This window comes from Typopeltis vanoorti, chromosome 21, assembly GCF_054136105.1.
Source record: "Typopeltis vanoorti isolate ZY-2024b chromosome 21, IOZ_Tvanoo_1.0, whole genome shotgun sequence".
Taxonomy (NCBI): domain Eukaryota; kingdom Metazoa; phylum Arthropoda; class Arachnida; order Uropygi; family Thelyphonidae; genus Typopeltis; species Typopeltis vanoorti.
In genome coordinates, this window is record NC_143569.1 from 8,724,591 (window position 1) to 8,745,200 (window position 20,610).

At 35.9% G+C, this 20,610-nt stretch overlaps 1 long non-coding RNA gene across 6 annotated transcripts in view; it reads left to right on the forward strand.

The window, feature by feature from the left end:
• LOC150094609 (uncharacterized) overlaps positions 1-20,610 on the forward strand; it is a 944,400-nt gene that overhangs the window by 778,396 nt on the left and 145,394 nt on the right. For 4 of the 6 annotated variants that reach the window (XR_016550177.1, XR_016550178.1, XR_016550179.1 and 1 more), the window contains one exon: positions 1,785-1,992. The exons of the other annotated variants lie outside the window; for them this stretch is intronic. This is a non-coding gene — a long non-coding RNA (uncharacterized LOC150094609). Of the gene's footprint in view, positions 1-1,784; positions 1,993-20,610 lie in introns of those variants that run through there. 6 annotated transcript variants of the gene reach the window in all.

Consider the following 20,610-nt stretch of genomic DNA (forward strand, 5'->3'; position numbering starts at 1 on the left):
TCTACAGACAATCCACAAACATCCAAGCCCATGGCGGGATTCGAACCCGCAGCCTTTTGGCTAGAGTGAATACGCTAACCACTCGGTCAACCAAACGGGCTTTTTTCTATTTATGTATGTGTTTCTAAGATTAACGCATCACTCATTTATGTAAATTAGATTACAATATTTAATAATCAACGTTTAAAATAAATATTGCAACTCTTACACCGCTTGTGAATGAGTATTTTTTTTTTTTAAATTGATCATCTATTAATTTAAAAATCTATTTAATTTTTTTGAAAAAACATTGTTTCTATGACAACAGAATATTCAGCGAATTATTCTGTTTAGAATTAATTCCTCTTGTCCATCTTTTATGAGTTAAGAACGTCAACTCTGATGCAGTCGATAAACGAAACTGAGCTTAATTACGTAGACTTGTATTGAATCGAGCTGCTTTCACAACGAAATCTAGTTGAACGTGCATGATAACAGAATGTATAAAATGAAGGATTGAGACTTAGTCGTGATGAATAATAAAAAAGCAAACAAAACATTCGGATATTTCCAAATTAAATTCATTCATCCGAAAATATTTATTCAAATTACATGCTGTATTTGTTAATGCCACTATAAACATGAAAAAACCCACAAAATTAAAATACAAAATTATTTGTTCATTCAAGCAATTGTAAAGGAACGAAAGTCTAACAGAGCTTATCGTATTCGAAGTGTATTTTAGAAAATTCATTAGCCTAGCGTCCATTTCACTTGTTATTGACTGAAGTCTCCTATAGAATTCAATATTTTATCATCTGAATTTATTATTATCAATATTTAAGTAATGTACCGAGACTAACCTTAATTTTAACTAAGTGACTTAAATAGAAAGACAGTTCTCTTGGCTCGACGAGTTACGATCGTCTAAAAGGAATAAGAAAGTTCCTGGGCGCTTCTTCAAAGGAATTTGAATTTTAAAAGCACCCGAAAAACAAATATCTGTAAATAAAAAAAAAAGTCTTGTGCTTTGCGAGCTGCATATAGAGTTTGATGATTGATATATGGAAAACAGAAATGAAGGGGAAAGAAAAATTTGAAAAGGAAGACTTCTACTTTCAGACCAAGTTGAAGCAAAAATCGATTTGTTTTGTTCACTGGAGACTCTTTTCGGAATTGTTAAAATCGCGAGAGCAACACTTAAATAATATATTTAATACTTTATATTTATTTTAAATAAATTTAGCAGTGCTCCTAAAGATTAAGATTACTGTATTTAATACCCAGAGGTTTTTAAATCCAGAAATAAATGATTAGCTCTTATGACCTTAATGAAGTTTTGATTATTCTAAAGAGAAACGTCACAAATGATTGAGTTCGAAATGTAAACAATGTCGAAACACGCAACAATTGATGCATTCTAATGATTTGAAAATTTTCAAAGTTGATGACAAACGAACTATTTATTAGCAATCACACTAAATATTAACACTGTTATAAAGAATATTTTTGGGATGATATAATACAACTCGAAATTCCAGCATCATACGTGTTTCGTTAACGTCGTATATTATTTCACAGTTTCGTTAATTTTTATTTTTCATTTAAATAATTTTAAATGAAAAAATTTCATTTAAAATTTCCAGCTCTTCAATTAAGAAAAATCGGAGTTTTAAAATCTCTCATTAAACATGTTCAAATTCACAGTGGATTGGTTAAGTTAAAGAACTGAATGATTTGTTGCAATGAACTAAATGTTCTCGTTGAGCTCAAGCATTATTATTATTATTATTTGACACCTCCAGGTAGTCCAAGGACTCATCGAGGGAGGGCACCTGCTCTACAACTCTGTCTCCACTGCTCAATCCACCAACTGACTGCAACTACACCAACGCCATCTACCGCTGACTACCACCACTAGTATGTCAAGAAAACTAATTTCTTATTTGTTTAAAATATTTAAACTAGAAACTAAATTCAGTTTCTAAGAATTAAAAAGCTTTGATTAGAGTATGATGTGTTCTCATACATTCACGCCATTCTCTGAATGGACGAAAGTATTTAATATCTATTAATTACGAGTGTCCTCAGGCGATATGTTTCTTATCTTAAATGAGAGATGGTTTTCACGCAGGAAATATCCTGCTGACTCATCTTCAATTGGAAAGTCCTTAAAAAAGGTTCCTGATCTTTCCAAATGCGTCGTTATTCTTCTGAGTGTATTTCCCTAATCCCTGGGGGATTGGATTAAATCAGTTAAATATTAACCTCACTAATGTGTTTATAGGGACGTGTTGTTAATTACGAGGGAAACGTTTTTCTAACCAATGTTCATCCAAAAACGATGCGATGGAACCGTTGGTAAGATCCAAAGTACACAAAAGGATTTTGAAAATGCGTGGAATTGTATATTTTGCAAGGTTTGTCATAAACCTTCTTACATATCATCAACCCGACATTCATTTGCGAAGTCCAGAAACGTACTATTTATTAAATTTAACAAGCGTGAGATTTTTTTTTTTTTTTTAATTACGAAGCAACTTAAACTCTGTTCGACGGTATCTTAATGAAGTCTATTAAACCCTACCTGGAATATGCAGTTTAAAGTACAGAAGTAAATGTAGTTTATTCTGGAGTTTCGTTCCTGGAATCAGTTACAAATGAAACTGATAAAAACCAACTGGACTTCTTTTTTTTTTTTTTTTTTTTCGTTTGTGGCCAGTATTAAAAAATGCCCGTCATGTCTCCCAGCCAAAGTCATCCTTTTTTTTTCTTCACATCCGTGACAGGTAATTAAAACAGTCCTTCATGCAGGGAAACGCAGCAGTTTTTCTTACAAGAAGGCAGCAACTTGCGTCAGGTGGATGCCATCCGTCAGTGCGAATGACTGCATAAAAAAATACTTTGACAACCGAGTTAGAAAGTTAGTTCGGAAAAAAGTAACCTCGGACAGTTTAGGAGGTCAACTGTAGATTACTACTGCGTGTTGAGAAATAATGTCTTTTATTGAGTCTCCAACTAATTCACAGGAAGATGAAAGCAGTAATAACTTCACCCTTTCTGAGAATTGCAGGAAAAATCTGAAATATTCAACAGTAACTGGAAAAGAATAAAGTTTTCTGAACTGCTTTAAAAATCAATGGAATCTTCCAAGTTCTTAATAGTAAATAAAAAAGGGAACATGAAACGAGCGAGAATTTGTAACAATTCCCATTTGTACAATACAATAGGAGTATTTCGCGATCCCTCTGAAATTCCCCACAGCGATAACGCATAGGATTCAGTTTCAAGTCGAGCGAGAAGCTCTGAGCATCTGATTTTTATAAGAGCACGAACAAGATGCAGTGAGGGAGGGGGGGGGTGGATTATGACGTGAAAAATCTGTCGACACTCTTCGTTTGTGTGGTTTCCTTCATCAAACGTCATCTAGCGAAGGTCTTAAATATCGTGATAAAGGGTTTGATTGTCAGCGTATACTTTCGACCCAAACTCCTAATAAACATTCTTTTTTCGTCGACTTTATTTGCTAAGCTTTCGACCGTCGCCCAAAAACGTGCTTTTACTCATGCGCACCTTCCTTTTTTTTTTTTACCACTTTCTCCCAATTTTCGCTGTTGCTTTGTTCTTGATTATCTAAACCGGGTACATGTAAGAAGCGCTCCAACTATAATACACTGATGACCAACCAGAGCGTCTAACAATAGCCAAGGACATCTCGTTTGACTACTAACAATCCCTTCCGCGACTTACAGCTAGGTGGTAGTCTTCTTCCCTTCAGTATTAGACCTAGTGGCCTGTTACGAGGCTATCCTTATCCCTTCTAAGCCGTCCCCGTCCCGAGGATAGAGTGGTTATCCCTATGACTCCCGGTGTGTCCTATATCTGTAGATGCGTGTGTTCACAGGACCAGTTTGCCTGCTTGCGGAAGGAAAAAACCCAGATAAACTGGGGAGAAAAACCATGCAGTCAACGTCCAAGACCGGCTAACTTGGCTATGGCTGAGAAAGATCCTTAAGCTCCTCACGTCGTCGACGGCAATCGAACCTAGGACACTTCTTTCCCAGGCATATGGTTGCGAGGCGCACAGCCACTAGGCTAACCGCGCGGACCAGCTAGTGGTCAATGTGCGAAATTGGTGTCCCTCTAGCGATGAACCACCAGATCTCAATCGGTATCTCGCCAACTTAGTCGCTCCTTGTCAGCTGAAGATGAATTAGCTCGTTATCCGGAAGTAATGACGGTGATAGGTATTTTTTTCTTCCAGTTATGCAGGTGAATCGACTGAAGCATTTAACAGCCATATTAAACTACGTTACATCGGCCATGAGTCCAACTAACCAAATCTTAAGCCGTTCACTACGTAAACTTTCGGATTACCTTGTGTGTAGTAGTAAGCGGCTTAAGGTAGTCGGCTTGTGTGTGCGTAAGAAAAACTGCTGCACCCACCGAAAATTCGCTAATTGGGATTCCTTTGCAATGTCAACAGAAAAAGTTTCCGTTGTGGACTTGATTCAAGGGGTGTTTGGACAAAACGAAATCCATCTGTTGTTATACCGATTGCACCACGTTGGAAGGTGATGAAGGTGTTGGCGGGAAAAGCTGAATCGTATTAAGTTTTTATTTTATTTTGGCTTTCAGATGATGTTACACATATACATAACAAAAGACCTAATTTGCAAAATAGGATATGCGAAATAAGTATTTTTTCAAGAAAGGAAACATTACTGGTGATCATAATGTAAGATGGGCAAAGAGCTGTACTCTCTCTCTCTCTCTCTCTCAAAACAGTTTGAAAGATTGAATGTTAGTTTAGGCTTATGTGATAAACAAGTTATGCAACGAGGAAATGTGAATTGTTTGTGCTTAAACCTGTCACGAGGCTAAATAAGTTGCAAGACGTAATTAGCTTTGATTGATTAATATGATTACAGTAAGCGTGTCGGATATACTGTAGGTCGCCAACGAAGTGAAGAGATCTGCATAAAAACACGTTTTCTCCTTCTTATCAGGATATATTATGTGATGCAAGATTTTTTTTTTAATATCAAAAGTGAAAACCTCCAGAAATTTTAATCGTCCATTTCTCGTCTCCTGAAGAGGTGGGGAATATATCGAGAAGGATGGCTCTATTCTTCTGAAACAGTTCTGTGCATTTATTAGACAAAGCTTTTTTTTTTCTTAATTCGAAACCGTACATTAAAATCTTTTAAAAAAACTTGATCATTATTAACGAATTAATCAAAAAATCGCTTATGATTATTATATTATAAACGCTGTCTAGAAAATGCTAAAAACAACACAAAATCCAGTTTTTAATATTTCAAGATATATTTATTTCTGTTTCCACGCTATCCTATCTGTAAATTGTAAAGGAAATACTTAAATTACTTGTTTGAGTATTTATTATAAATTTGTCGGGTAACATGGAGAAGGGGAAAATATGAAGCAATGATAACTTGCCTAGGTCATCAGAAATTGTCATTAATTTAATTTCACTTGACTTGATATTAAATTTTTGTCTGAATCCTTCATCCAAGCGAAGCAAAGTTTGCGTGACCTTCGACGTATTATTTGTATGCAGAAGCTTCTGGCTTCACATCCATTGCCTATTTTTATATAATCATTTTAGGTATTCAAAACAAAAACGGGAAAATTCATCACTCAGTCCACTTGCTACCTTTATTGAGATCTCCACAGTGGGAGTTAGATCCACGAAGATACAAACGTTACATCAATGCAAAAGTCATTTTCTACAACTTCTTGTCAAATATTATACACTTTGTAACAGATTTAAAAATCTTTCCATGGCTTTTCAATCGCAGTTTCAAATTCTTGGATGGCAAAATGTTACACGTAATGTAAATTATGTTTAGGAGTTTTTTTTTCAAAGTAGTTCTTCCATAGTAAGAGTTCTTTGTATTTGTTTTGAGTATCTTAATATTTTGATGTTAATCATTTGGTCGTCATTTCTTTGTCATAAAGAATTAGCTATTAGATATAATTTTCTGCTTTTATGCATATATTCTGATAATATATAAATGGCAGTATTGTCTATAAAATGGAAAAAGGCGCACCAATGTTTTTGAAAAAATATGAAGAAATATTTTTCTCTAGATATGTTCGTTTCTTAACGTTGTACATCCCACCAGAATGACATCTTTCACTGGGATTAAAAATTCTACTTTGGAGCAAAGCTTTTCTCATAAGAAGCTATAGTCTTTCGGCCTTCTTATATTCGATTCAGCATCTTCTTATGAAATAAAACAAGCAGTTTATGGATAACTATTGAGACCCTTTCTAGGCGTACCTATTTAATATTTTAAAATTAATTCCAAGTTTTGTAAGCTGCAAAAATAAAATTTAGTTAATAATTTAAAGCAAATTACTCAGTGCACTACATTACACTTTCCAACAATACTCTAATTGTTACAAGCTAATTTCTTGACAACAATGAATAGAACTGTCTGAAGCAGACGTGATTCTGACACTGATCTCGATATTTATACTCGATTTTCTTTGTTTTACTATCCGATGTTATAAATTGATGCTTAACTGAATGGAAGCGGAATTTTAATAAAGTTTTTTTCCACTAAAATCTTTATTAGAATGCCCGATCGATTGGAGCAATGAATAAATCTGCACGCAGATTTCACAGTTGAAATTTCCGTCACCTTCCAAATAAATGGAATATCGATCAGTCATTCATGGATAACCTAAGGAAAAGTGAATATACTTTTCTGCATTCAAACTCTCGGAAAGTGGCAAAAACCTTCCAAAGACGTGCAGTTTTACTGTTCCACGCACAGTCTTATAAATAAAACACGAGCTGCCGGTCCAAATAAATAACTAGATAAAGTAAAAATGTTCCTCCACCTAAAATCATAACAGGGATATTCGCTCCTTATTTATAAGACGCGCTTCGGGGTGATCTCGTTTAATACGTAAAACGGGACCGCGCTTGCATCCCAAGCACACGCACGCGTCCTGTTTCGGGCATCTTGTTTATTCGTTTCTGTTAACTGCTAACACGTCACCGTATGACGTTTATAGGACAAAGCGAAGCAGCCTCCTGACTTGCTCATCTTCTGTCAGCCATCTCGTGTTTACATCTCCCAACTTCGGAGACTTGCACAACTTTTAATGGCACGCTATGATTAATGGGTTGGGGCTTCTGCTTTAGCACAACTTTCAACTCGTTCCTCGGGGCTAAAATTATGGTGGAAGAGACAAAGATATGCGATGTGCTTTTCTGTAATGCATCCTCTTCATCCTCCCGCTGACGTCTTCCTCCCTGTGTTTTGGTCTCATTCTGTCTACGTGCATGATTTCACATAAGTCATACCGAGCAGAAATAGCGCCAAAAAAGAGTACAAAAACATGTCTACGAAGAGGCAGAGAATCATAAATATTTCAAATATTTGCCTTTTCAACATTTGGAGTACATTTTGCGATTTAGTTTTTAACTCATCATAACAGATTATAAAAATCAATCATCCCCCCCCCCTCAAGTCCAACTTTTTTAAAATATCCCACAGTATCGATCTTGTCTAGTGGACAAATGCACACAAAACTAAATTCCCATGAATGCCCTATTTTAAAGGGACAGAGACTATGTAATTTTTTGGACAATACGGGTTCAAACTCGCAAAACCGATGTCTTTAGAAAACCAACAGAGGAAGCAGAAATTCATGCACTCCTTAACGTTTGTTTCTTAATGGGGAAAAAAACTTTTTAAATATTGTTGAAAATATTAAATTAACACAAAACTAAGATCTTGCTGAGTAAATAATATCCTTTCTTTCAATGTAATTAAAATTCCATTTATTTTTCGCACTCCAGTGGAAATTAAGATTAATTGCAAGAAACTAAATCTATATAAATACATTATTTAAAAATTGTTGAGTTTCTTATTTATAGCTATTTTAAAGCAAGTATGATCATGATAGAAAGTATTGCTTTTAATGACTCAAATACGCAGAGATAATTTTTATTTTTTAAAAAACGCTTACGCCTTTTTTTTTATTTTCTAAAGAGATCAGGCAGTGGGACACAAACTAAACTGTGAAAGTCACGGAAACTGTTTTTCACCCTTATCCGTTACCAATAATTCAGCCCATAGCTACCAATGGTTTTAAAGGCATTGGGATAGCAAAAGTACGGCAGATTACTGACGCTATATCGTGATTCTAAACGCTAACTAGTGTTGTTGTCTGAAATAGCGTAGGTCTATGATCGATTTCTCCGAGTTGCGTGTTTAAAAATCCAAGTTTCCGAGAGGGAGGAGGAACTTTCCTGAGCCCGAAAGAACAGACTGGAAAAGAGTTCCTCTCATCGGCAACGACAATAGAACTCATACCGGACTTTGTTCTCTCGGTATCGAGCCAGATACCTTTCTTCAAGGCTACAATGCATGATTTAAAATTATTTTTAATGAATTACTTTCTTTAGTCAAATCCAAATTTATCTAGATTATAACCTCAGGTGATATTCAAACCCCTAAATCTTCATGACAGTTTTAATTATTTTTTAACTCATCATTTATGTGTCGATATATGTGTCGAATTTAGGGTAGCGGACAGATTAAAAGCAATTTCACAAGTGTTCTGAGCCACAGATATGTGATTTTGTAGCATGTTCCCTTACGGTGGTCTGGTTGCTACAAAATTACGTTTGGGAAGGGATATCATTTCAATAAAATCGAGCTGAGTTGATATGTGAATCCTATCCACTAAAGATTACAAGCTTATATAATACATCAGTATCGTGGCTGGTAGGATTAGATAATTACCTTCTGTGTCTGGAGATTAAACATGCAACTTTTTCAAAAGCTTCAGTGGTATGAGACCACCACGCTGCCTGTAATAGACAAGAAGGGTAGTTTCAGAGGGCGAAACCCATAATAGATACGCTATTCATTCGACCATCGAAGACCGGCTTGCTATGGACATACGAAACGAAAAATTGTGGTGAATTGTTAACTTTCTATGCACTATTAATTCTTCGGTGTTTATTTATTCAAATATATATTATTTTGATACAAAATACCATAAAAGTTTAATAATAATATGATTTTTTGGTAGTTTTTTTAACTAAGAGCTTATAACAAATTTGTCTGTGATTTCAGACAAATTTGAAACAGTAAGAATCTGAATACTAAGATTTGTACGAGAGGGCATTCTGCGTATTCTTGAGTTAACAAAAAAAAAAAACTTTTCAGTTTCCGTTCTAGTCACCGACTGAAACAATTTTTTCTAGGCTTTCTTCACGCTATTCCAAAATAAGTCAATTTATGTCAAGTGTGTGTATGGGGGTGGGGTCTTTTTGCCTGGATTTTAATCGTCAGAAAAATCAGCCTTAGAACTCTCAATTCAGGAACGTGAGATGGCGGAAGTTGCTCCTGAGGCACAGTAACCCTCGGGAGAAATAAACTCATGTACGGCGATGGGAAAGTGGATATCGGACCTATCGATTTCCTAATAGCTGGGACTAAACACAGTCATACATTTATTTTTTTTTTGCGATTAATTAAATAATACAATTGCGCACAGTGCTTTTTTTGATTATAGTTACTAAAACAGCACCTATATTCAAAAGTCCTGTGCCAAACTCAAGATTGTTTTGTATTTAAAAAAATCTTTTTCCGAAAAGAAAGACGTTAGAAACAAGCAAAGAAATAGGAGACAACGTCATTACGTTACGCAGGCAAAATGTCAGAAGGTTTACGGCCGCTGGCGTGACGAATAAACTAATTAGAGGGTGACTAAATAAAACCATTTGCCTTCTGCACAAGCTAAGGGCAAACAAGCGTTTGCACATCAGAAACAAAACTTTCCTCAGCATAAACATTTCGATGATATCTCGCAGAGGCCGCTTCAAGTCCCAGCGAAAAGAGAAGCAACCCGTCCTTGGAGTTTCTCATCACAGAATGACGACTTGTTAACATAATATGGCCAAAGTTTTAAGTTCATCTAACAGCGAATTCTAAAAGCCCTTTGGGGATGTTCATTGTATTCGTACTCGAATTCTTGATTCGAGTTATGAAACAACCTTCTTGGGAGGTTCTACAGTGCTCAAAAGAAAAGAGGTCTGTACGCATGCCTATTTTACATCTCTAGATCAAAAATATATTCACTGATATATTCAGATAAATACTTGGATGTTTACTATTGCAAGGAAAGCATATAACACGAAAAACTAGGTTTCGCGAAAGATGTCTTGCGCTTTTAAAAAAGTATAAAAATCATTTCCAATTCTTAGTTTAGCGAATCAGAAAGCGATTACTTCTTCACACTATTGCAGTGATTAAATTGTTTGCGTTTATTAGTCTTTATCTGTTGTGTGGTTATGAACATAAATTGCGCGAGTTCTTTTACGCGTAAGAAATAGTTCCGCCTTTGACTATGAAAAATAATATTTCCTCTAATAACACATTATGCGTAGCTTTATTCAGCCACAGAAAGTTACTTGTGATGTCAATTTTATTCGTTATTTAAGCGCAATGATAATCCATGGTGATTTTAACTGCATCCAGAATACTAATCTCGCACCCAGATTATTATTTGCCACCTCTGGTTACGAATGGATACCGTGAAATATGTTATACAGCTTTCTGTTTTTTTTTTTTTTTTTCCTTCAAAGTTGATGTTTTTTTGTTGTTGGTTTTAATTGGTTGACCTTGTTAATCTTTAGTTTCGTACATGAATGCCCATTTACAATTCCGAAAATAAAGAACGGAGCGGACGGTTAAACAGAGAATGAATTCGAAGAACTCGAGGTCATTGGACATTTACGCATCAATCAGCAACCTAAAACGCTATCGTTGCCCTTTTTAGTTTGAACTTCCTGCATCCGTTGAGTTTCACAACGGAAAAACCGACACTCAAAACAAAAATCTAAAATCCAGCTGCAGCTAAGCCTAGAGAAATATTTTCGTAGCAAATCCTGTCACGAGAACGTTTTAGTTCCCAGCAGAATTTTCTTTAATTTCATATATCGTTTTAGCACAGCTCGAAATCTAGTTGAAATTCTAAAGCTAAATGCATCGCAATTTATACGCGATTATGCACAAAAAGAAAATTGAAAATGATAAATTCAAAATATGACCTCACTATTTTATTGATCTTCAATCGCCATTTCAGCTCTTTGGTGGACAAATCGATATCCACCATTTTATAGGAGAATATGAATCACAGGATGAACTGACTGTATATACTTTTTTGTATATGAGCTTTATCTGTCAAGCCGAGAGTGTCTTAATTAGTTGCAAAGATGAAGTTAGTTCGGAGGAGATGACGTCTGAACTGCTTGTCCTTCACTCCGGCTAATAATTTTAAAGTGAAAGTTCACTGCGGCTGCTGAAATGAGCAGATCCACGAATATGGCTTTTTTATTTTTACCGCCTACTTCCTGGCGTTATTCTTCCATCAAAATGTTGCAGAGTTGCGTCTTAGATGTGTGCATACAACTGCTTATTAGGACCAAGTAATTCACTGTAATTTATAAATACAGAATTATGTCTTTTCAGATTCCTTGAAATATGCTAATTTATAAAAACTCCAGAATAACCAGACAGTTGTTACAAGTACGGCGGTTTATAAAAACTCCTCAGCAGCAAGTTGTTACAGCTGAAGAACAGCCAAGCTTGACGTCTAAATTGGCGATCTGTGTTGTTAACTTGCGAGTATTGGAAACGCTTAGATTGTCATTAGCTGTTCACGTTGCAAGTTGGTGCGTGTTTTGAGAATAACATGTCAAGCACCCTTATGACATCCAGACATGGAAATCGACACGAACATCTAATGACAATTTCATGCTGCGAGTGTCTCGCGCTCTCTCCAGTTCGGAGAGCTACACGCGTGAGATCGCTCTCCATCATGTTCCTCTCACAAGTTATGCTATTGACAAACGCAGCTTGATGTAGAAGCTTTTCCAGGAATCGCTAAAGTTTAAGTCGTGCTTGTCTTGAGTACCGATACTTATATGAGGTCTAATTAGAGAGTGTGCACATTCGCCTTGGTGGTTCTTGTACTTCTACGAAACTTGGTTGCGCAAACAGAATTGCAGCTGAATCGAATTACGGGAGGTTCAACTAAGAGAAACATTTTGGAAGCATAAAGACATCTCTGCTTTTTTTTTTTTAATCAGCGATTTTTAGGATTGAATTCCGTCTACAATGCTAGAAACTTTTGAAGTTTTTTCAGCTCAAGATAATTAACCGGTTTCCATACAAAGGTGGAATGTTTTTAATCCTGGAAGCGGGCAAACTCGCCTGAAAAACACGCTGGCTTCATTGCCGTTAGTTCTTAAAACAAACTAAACGAGTTGTTTTGCAGGCACAAAGGCTATTTTCAGTACTACATGTCTCCCCAACACACGCAGCGATATACATATGCACCAGGACCAAACTACATTGTCTTTATGTTAGGCTTTATCATATTCATCGATTTACAATTTCTTACTTTATAAAATATTGGGACAATTGTGTTTATTCTAATGTACATGTGGAAATCCAAGTTTGCATTGATGCTCAAATGATGCGCATTTAATGATGACAGCAAAAAGATTTGAGTAAAAAGAACTTGCAACATAAAAGAGTTTGTGGCAAACGTTTGGCGTACCGAAATGCATTAGATGAAGTGCAAAGCAGGGAATTCAAAAAAGTCACTTTTAAGTATAGATATGATCACAGTATCTGAAATGTGGGTCAAAGAGGAAGAGGTAAATATTCCTCAACTGTAGAACATATAACAAATCGAATGCTTGTAACTTTCGCGAGAGATACACACATAAATTTAACTCAATGAAACTTTCATGAGTATTTTCGAATGCCTGTACCGACACAATAAGAACAATATTGCTTCATTTATTCTAATATACAGACCAGATGATTACGCAATAGATAAAGAAGAGCTAGAAAGAGTAGTGAACAGTGTCAAAACTGAAACAGTTTTTTTTTTTTTTTTAACTAGGGATGAAAACGTAGACTTGCTTAAAAATACTACAGAAACGGAAGAATATCTAAACATAATGTGTGATCTGGGTTTCTCAAAGTGTCTTCCAACCAACCAGGAAGGTGGGAGATGAACGTTCGTGTATTGATCATGTTTTAATAAGCACATACGTCAGAAAATGCGAATATCACGTAAGAGGCGTTTTTCCAATAATAGTGAAAATTGAACCCAATATAAAAGAGAAGATCCAAGTCAATACACCTACCGAAAACAAAGCAGTAGCAAAACAGTTAATTACACAAAATATATCAAATACATTAGTAGCCTCAAAATTAGATATTCTTCATACGAACAAATGAACGTTGAGTTCTATAGGGCGCTGATTTCCAAGATCACTCCGTCAAAAATCGAAAAATCTCGCTAAGAAACAAAGACCTCGGAAAGAAAAACAGAATAAAAAAATACATGGATAACTAAAGATTTCATTAATTTAATAAACAAAAAAGAAATGCAATACAGGACACAAAACGAATCGCGGAAATACAGAGATTGAAAAAGAATATTTATCATTTAATAATTTTGTAAAGAACGAAATCAAAAAAGGCAAAAGCATTCTTCCATACTGAATTAGCGAACTGCGGCAACGATCCAAGAACGCAATGGAGATGCTTGGATTTACTTCCGGGTATTCATAAAATATTCCCAACTGACACTAATCTTAAAACTACAGTAAACGAAATGAACACATTCTTTATCAACAGCGATGTCTATTGTGGCAGAAGATTATCACATGAATAGCCCTCAAACCTTGACAGCAGGCTGTAAAGGGGATGTGAACTCTAATGTGCCTGACAGAAATCTCGGAACAGCAACTGCAACTAATGGTAAGCAGACTAAACACCAACAAGGCGGTAGGGTATGATGGAGTAATTATAAAAATGTTACAAACTTGTACCAAATATCACCCAAGATTTCTACTGCGTGGCATAAACTAACCTCAACTGGTGAATTTATAACAGATCTCAAAGAAAGAGCAACAGTTATACCCATCCATGTATATAAAAAAAAAGGCAACATCGACAATTACATAAACTACAGGCCAATCTCTGTTCTACCAGTTCTCTTAAAAATCATTTTACTTGCAATGGAAAAAATACATTTTTTTTTTTAATTCAAAAACTTCAATAAAAATCACTACGGATTTCTCGAAAAACGTAACACTGAAGAAGCGTGCATTAAATGTTCTGAGCTCATATATAATAGCATTAACAGTCAAAACAGCAGATGTTTTCATAGACGTACAGAAGGTATTTGACTCACGATCATTATTATACAATTAAAAAAAAAACTATCGGTGTCGGAATTAGAGTTGTGTTGCCTATGATTCAAACTTATTTCAAACACAAATAAACGTCACTTTCAGGGAATAACAACTGATCAAATCTGGAGCTCCTCAAGGCTCAATTCTGGGACCCATTTCATTTCTGATCTATACAAACGTCATCTTGCTGACGGGAAGAGCGTGCTCATCAAGCGACATGCCAATCTTAAAGGGTAAAATGGAATCTAACTTATTAAGCTTGTATACGTGGTTCAATGAATATAAAATAAAAATTCGGTAAACAAAATTATCCTATTTAAACTAAGATACACCTTGTACAGAATGCATAATATTAAATCCATAGTACCTCAAATTTTTACAGAATATATTATGCACTGATATGCTCAAAAATTCGGTACGCAAATTGTAGCTGGGGGGGGGGTCATATAAAATTATTCTTATCAAACAGAATACACAACAGAAAGAAACTCTTCATTTAATCATGCTGCAGTTAACAACTTAATCCTCATCAACGTCAGACATGTATACGTTTACGGCATACTTATCTTACTGGATTAGCCTCAATGACCAGCACCGTACCCTCAGGTAAAAGGGTATACTTTTCAAGGTACCTCAAGCGGAAAAAAATATCCTGTAGCGCCATTTCACATTTCTGGCATCAAAAGGATTAACAGAGAGGAGGATTAAGACTTTCTTGGAAGCATAAACATTGCTTAATATCTAGATAAATACTGTTGAAGTTCAAAGTAGCTTGGTAATACCCAATGTAAATGTTATATATATATATATATAATGCAAACAGTATGTATGAATAATAAAGTTTGATTTGATTAAAAAATATTTTACGGAATTTAAAATTATATTCTTTAAAAAATATTTTAAAGAATATAATTACACTGTTACAAGTAAATGCAGAGCACGAGGCTTTTTCTTGGATGTATATAAAGAAACATAGGAAAACTTCATTTAATCATTTCGTTTACCGCTTAAGGTAAAAGTGCAAAAGTTGGACAATACGGTTCACTGAAACAAGCATTGAACTAATTACATACATTAATGAGCATTGTTATATCTGGAAAGTAAGGCGAATGCTTCATGACTTTCTGGTTTAGCAAACATTTCGATCAATAATGACATTTAGATTTGTGCTGGGATTCTTCGGCATGCACTAAGTGATGTGATATTGATCAGCGGTTGCTGGGCGAGATGAAAGCGCATCCTGCACATTCCTCATGAATATGTGGCGAAATTAATTTCCAATAACAATACTTTACTGATTAAATGAGGCATAGTTGTTTGTGGAAGTCTTTTAAAGTGGTAGATGATTTTCATCGTCCGGTGTGAGATCACCACCTTGCTTAGGGGAGGCATGAAAATGTCGAGTTTGTCATCCCACATGTAGGCAAATTGGTCGTGAGAGCGCAAGCAATTTATACATATAAAATAATGGTAGTGGCGGTAGATGGCGCTGTGCGTGTGGATGGAGCTATCTTTCGAGATGATTACAATAGCAGTATTCACGGGGGAAGAGAAAAAGGGATAAATACAATCGTGCATCTGTCTCCCTCACAGACTTTCCTCTTGAAATTAAACTAATCAGTGAAAAATCCCATGCATTTGTATTCTTCAACAACAATAGAGCAGGCACCTTTTCAATATTGTGAAATGAAACACCATAAAGGTGGCGCTTTTGCTTGTTTGTCTAAAAGTGGAGCTACTAGTGGAAATATTTAACTTCTGTCTTTGTCTTGGATTGATAAAATGAAATGCATATATATATATATATATAAAGGAATGGAAATTATGTGAATAATCAATTGTGTATTCTGAAACATTTAATCTCGATTGCCTTCTCATGTATAATAATTATGCTTTCAGAACTGTTTTTAAGAACAGCACATTCCACATCGTACATTCTGTACCGATACGAACAGTAATAAAGAAGATGTTCTAAAAAGCATGATAGCAACATATTGCACGTGAGTATGTATGTATGTTGAAGGAGAGGAATAGGCGAAGAGGCGAACACCTGTTTCATCACCTGACCAACAGATCGCACGACATGGATTTCACACAGCCGCACTTTTGGTCCTGATTTCTGTATGTTAAGGGTATCGGGCTGACTGAACTTCGTTGCTATTTGGTAGAAGCATACGGAGCTCCTGAACAGGTTGTGAGATTGTCATGTCTTTGCTGAAGCTAGTTCAGATGTTCAAGGCACGCATTGAGTATGGCATTCAAGTGTGCACACCATGGATATAGTTGGATGAACTCGGATAATGTTCTTCTCGCAGAAGCTTTAAGCAGATAAAACGAAAGCATTAATACAGACATCGTGACATTACACAAGAACTTGACATCTCAATAGTCGTTTGCACAGCACTGTTGTTGATTATCATCGTTATGGAAAATGCATTCTGAAGGCCAAGCACTCAAGAACATTTACAAAAATCTGTTCCAATGAGCTCTTCCCTGCACTAAGTGATTCCTATCATTCCTTACTAATGGAAGACCAAGAGATGTACAGTGTGCTATACTGCACATCACTGTATACTCGACGCCACTTTTTCTGTTCCAGAACAGATTGATACGCTAATGGAAGCAGTTAAACATCTCTAGCTACCATGCGAAAACACGTATGGTGTTCACCTGGTAGCCACAGTCGACCCACCTGTCATACATGCGTCAGAAAGAAACCCTACACAGTGTTTCATGCATTATAAGATTCGCCTTTCACGGACGCAATTCAGATGAATATTGTCATAATCTCAGCTGCAATGAATAGATCGAAGGAAACTCACTATAACTTTTAAAATCAATTGCAAATAATAAGCATCTTAATTTCAACAACATCTCTTGTCTTTGGCATATAGACATTGATTTTCTTCAAACGCCTTCAACCCAAATCTTCTCCTGAGGAAAAATATCGCAATGCTAACTATGCTGAAGCAGTTAGCACTGCTGGGAAGCGGCACCAAAATCGTGAAAATGTCCTTTTTTTTTTTTTTTTTTTTTTTTTTAACAGTATCCAGATTCCCCATTTCTGACGTCTTCAATTAATTCCCTATCTCTAACTGACGCCTTCAGTTAACGATTAGAGGCATCTTAATTCTGCTTCGTTGCTCTTCTTGTATCACCCTTTTGAAATCTCACCTATCGTATGACAAATATTGATATTTACATAAATCTAGTGGATTTCTGTAAATAACTGAATGTATAATGGCGTTTTTCAACATAGTTCAGTTTGATCGCAGTTTGTATAAAATTCTGTTTCCTTTGACACACTAACGTTCATAAGACTGACACGAAGAGAGTCCTAACTTGTAGTAAAACTTCTACTACAAAAGGAATATCCGAAGTCACAAACACAGAAAATATTTAGTATTGCATCTTCCAGTTCTAATACCATACTGCATTCTCAGATTAAACAGTGAAACTGCTCCAATTAAAAAAAAAAAAAATACTGTTGAACTGAAAGAGCAAAAGTCTTTCATTTGAACTCTTCTTTTGCTGCAAAGATATTCAAAGACTATTAACCAAAATGACTGCGATCTTAACAATCGCCTTACGAAAGAAGTAATCGAAGCTAATGAGAGAATTAGAGAAGTCAGCACGTATTATCATTTATATTTCATAATTCCTTAAGTCCCAAGAACGAACATAAAAAATTAAGCCATTCACAGTGAAAGTCTTAATTATTTTTATACTTCAGTTGCTTCAAAATTTCTAACTCAGATACTCGACATTCGTATTGCAATTTTCTTTAAAACTAGATTTCATATTCTTAGATAGCTTAGACCAAAGTTTAAGTTTTAGGAAAACGAAAGCAACTAGAAGCGCACATCTTTAGACGGAAATTTCTTATTTGATGGACTGCGTTTTAACTGTCTACAATCAGCTGCATGCTGGCAGTTGAACATTCAATGGGTTTCATGTTTAATGATTTCTGACTTGGCATCTTCATAAGAAAATGAGCAAATAAGATTTCAACTTAATTTAATACTTGAGAAATGAAAACGTGCTTACAGCAAGCGAGCCATTCCACCTTACGTCACTACCATCGTTCCACTAAAACAACGAAAAACAAAAGTTCAAACTACGACCTAATTGGTGAAAATCCTGTTCGCAGATCGATTCCAACCCTATCACTTGTAATAAAAGTATCAGAGATCTTAACCGTCACGAAGTCGATAACCTTTGTCACAAGAAAATCTCCGCCATAACATAATCCTTCGGTAACGGGAAAACAGCGACCGACGAACGAACCCATAAACGACACGCCTGCCATTCGCCAGACACCACTCTCTTCCTCCCCCCTGCCAAGAAACTGAGTCATAAAGACATTGGTTGCACGCGTCGCAGAAGCAATGCTTTAGACGCGAGGTGGTCTCTCTCTCTCTCTGCTATCCCTTCAAATCACTCGCGATTCATGTTTGCCTCCAGTCTCACTGCAAACCACAGCTGTCACGCTGCACGGATATCCGAAGCAATTTGCCCTGCCAAATCGTACTCGTCCGGACTCCTAACGCCGGTTTAATGAGGTTTTACCTGCTGGACGGGCAGTCAAACTTCAGTTAAGCCGCCCGTTTGGCCAGAAGTCCTCCGTCGTGATAGCGTTACTAATTGCGTTTGATGAAGGAAATGGAGTGTAAAACGGGCGTGGTGCGGAACTTGTCTAGCGACGATACGAGTTAATCGAACTTTCCGTCCAAAGGTTGTAAAACTGTTACGACCGTAGAAGACAATGTCGTGATATAGAGAGCCTTATGGACAAAACACAGGTTATCCGAGTTTAGCTGTATTTACAATATCGCACCACATCATTTGTCAACTTCAGAGACAGCACGTGATCCTAAGTAAACACCTGGAGATATTGTCGAACGGTTTAGAGTTTACACTGCTTTGTCATTACATTAATATGTCAGTCCGAAGCCAGCTATAGTATTAATGCATTTATGTCGTGCTAATCGCTCACGCTATTCCTCGTGTTGCACGCGTTCAACAAGCAACAGACAGCAGAAACAAAACAGAAGATAGATTGAAATTTCTTTCTACTTTGACTCATTATTATAATGATCGCACGATATTACGTCACTACATGCATTCAAAGTTAGCATGAGGTTTAATTATTTCGAAACCTCTGTTTGACCACAAAACAGATTCGCGATAAAATATGAAAGAGTCATTACGGTTATTATTTATCGACAAAGGCTAACACAGGTCATCTTCTTGAAGGAGAAACATAATCTCTCTGCTCGAAAAGCAAACATCCATTCACACAATGGTTGTACGCACAGATACCACTCAATAATAACAATTTTCGAACTGTAGTTCCTGTAAGTAAAGATTCTTTAATATATCTTAAAATAGAACTGCCCACCAAGTCTCTATCAAAATACAAATTGTTCTGTGAATCACGCAATGCAGTCAACAGAAAACATCATATAAGCATGACTTACCTGTATAATGGAGTTTTCCCTCAGCACCCCCCCCCTTATTAAATTATTTTCCCGTGTTTCTTCCTTAACTCCTCACTAACAATTGATCCTTCTTTACAACTCAATGTCCCAAGAGTTGCCGTCCTTCGACTCTAACTGGAAAATCACTTATGAAATTCCAAATTATATTTGTGGACTATTCTCAAATAAAATGGCTTTACTACCTATTATCATGAGTTTATAGGAGTACTTGGGTTCTAAACAGATTAACCTCTACGGCAATCGTAGTGTTATAAATTACTTTAAGAATCTTAGTCATTTTAACCAACAAAGTATTAAATAAACTGTTAATATATGAATGATGCTTACTAACATTTTTATTGCTAAAAAAACAGATCTTTTCAATTGAAGGGGTAGGCTAAAATTCGGAAAAGTATAATATAGACTTCCGAATTTTAGGTCTCAGAATTTTATAACTGCATGGTTCCCACTGCGCAACATTCGTTTCATCACTAAAGTAATAATGCAAGGAATGCTGTGCAATGCGAGGCACATAGTTATAAAAGCCTGGGAGCTCTTGTCTATCATCCAATTTTTAAAACACATAATTTCTGGGTCGTTGTTTAATAAATTTGTAGCATGCTAATTAGAATATTTTATGCAATTAAATTATTGCCTGAATTATGCACTCTTCGACACGCAATCGAGTCTCTCTAATAAAGTTGCAAGATGTGGTACAGTTCCTTCATCTTATATTTTAAATTAGAAACGCGATAGAATCGATGTCATTAATACGGCGCTGTATAAGCATTTAAATATGGAGAATGCCACATTTAAAGAATTTTAGCACCAAGCGTTAAATATAATAGGTTCCCCCTATGTGACAGTCGACTGGAAGTG